Here is a 2161-nt window from a genome sequence, read left to right as displayed (position 1 = left end):
AAATTTGTCAAAGTCTCTCTCTTCCCCTGTCTATCAGGAAGGCTAGAAGTTGATGACCAGAGATAATTACAGACATCATCAGTCCAGAGACTGGGCTGATCTACTTAACAAATGCTGCTAAAACTAACCTTTAGCTACCATTAGTTCCTCAATATATTTGACTTCTCACAATTTGCCACCCTTAAAAAACATTGAGAGTCCTTTTGTCTTGTCAGTTCTCTAAAAATAAACTGTTCTTCTGTTAAGATGCTATCAAAGCCGAAGTCCCAACCATCCCTTTGGGGTAAGTCAGGTATCCCTCAGTGCTCCCATGTGTATGTTCACATGTTAAATAAACTTGTTTTTCTATGGTTAATCTGTCTTTTAGTCTAACTTGCAGGGCTTCAGGTGGAGAATTGAAGGTGGGTAAGCAAATGAAAGAAATTTTTGCTGACCCTATAAGCAACCCTCCCAACATCCTTTACTTATTGATTCATGAGTAAAGAGATGCTTGTAATGCTGAACAACCTGCCATGGAACAAGCTAGTAAATGATAATGCAAGATGTTAGGAGTCTACTCCAATGTCCACACAATATATGAAAAAAAAATAATGAAAGTTCATGAGCTTCATTGTATAAAATACTATTTTTGCTACTCAAACTAATATCACATCATGGTCACTATAATTCAACTTCCTAACCCTATAATTTTTATGTCTTGCCAGATGACAAAATACAGATTCACAACAAATATGTGCTAACTGACATTATGAAAGAGTAACATCCATACTGAAAACAGCAATCCAAATTTACATGTTTGAACAACACTTTCATTTTGGAAGTAATTATGTGATTCAAATATTCACGATTTTAAATACAAAAAATTCCCTAAGACTCATTGTAGGTTGTAAATGACTTTATTGTGACCTCTCTAAAAGAATACTTATTGGAAAAAGAGAGAGAGAGAAGGAAGGAATGAAGGAAGGGAGGGAGGGAGGAAGGGTAGGAGGAAAAGAGGGAAGGGGAAGGGAGAGAGGGAGTACCTAGTAAAACAGATCCTTGTACTCCCCAAAAAAGGGGTGAGACTAGGCAGGTTAGACATTTTACAGTAATGATGAAAGGAATGGACACTCGTCCATTCCTTATATGTTTTAAACAGATGTTAAATCACAAAGCTATGGTTTAAAATGGTCAGAAGTTTTTTGTTTACATTCTCAACTGCTAGCCAGGAAAACATGTGCCTGGTCTTCCGGACAAAGTTAGTAAAATGAAGGGTGCTATGGAGTCTGCGTGGTGGCACAAGGGTTGGACACAGCACTATGAAGCTATCAAGCTACAGGCAGCCACTCCAACATGAGTCTGATCCCCCGCCAGCGAGCTGACCCACAGGGCACAGCAGACCCCTCCTTGCCTGCTGCTCCCCTCACAGTAGATCAACCTGTTCTGCTCCGCACTCTGTCTCTGGAGAATCCTCTCCCCTCCCCCCTCTGGCCTACCCAGTTCTTGTATGCATAAATAAATCTTAAGTAATAATAAAGAGTGCTACTAAGCTCAAGTATTTTAGAGGGAAACCAGGCATCACCCCAAGTATCTGGTACAAAATTTCAACTTTTTTTTGCTTTGAAAGAAGATTTTTTTTTAATATATTTACTTATTTTATATCATCCTTCATTTTGGACATTTTTCCATCACAGTAGTAATCCCCATAGACTTCTATCACCAAGTCACCCATGTGCCATACCATACTCCCACGTGCTCTTCATGCCCCAGTTTTGATCCTATTTCCCTCTCCACCCCTGTAGAATGTCTGTTGTTCATTGATTTTCATTTGTACTTTATTACATTTTTTTTTCTGATCCCTTATGCTCCTGCTGTGAGTGAAACCGCCCAGTATTTTTCTTTTTCTTTCTGGCTTATTTCACTAAACATGATCCCTTCCAGCTCCATCCATGTTGCTGCAAAAGGCTTGACAAACTTTCAGCTTCCTGGTCTGACCATTTCTAACAGTATTGCCTGTCATTATTAATAACATCTGTTGACTCTAACCCAGAAAAATAACATCAGTATAAAGAATAAACAAGACCCGGGACCTCCCTGGTGGCGCAGCGGGCTAAAGCACAGCACTGAGAAGCTAAAGCCACTTCTGCATGAATTCGATTCCCGCCTGCCCAGGAGATGACCA

The sequence above is a fragment of the Condylura cristata genome, unplaced genomic scaffold (assembly GCF_000260355.1).
Source record: "Condylura cristata isolate star-nosed mole 26May11 unplaced genomic scaffold, ConCri1.0 scaffold00012, whole genome shotgun sequence".
In the NCBI taxonomy this organism is placed as follows: Eukaryota; Metazoa; Chordata; class Mammalia; order Eulipotyphla; family Talpidae; genus Condylura; species Condylura cristata.
This window is presented reverse-complemented; position numbering follows the sequence as displayed.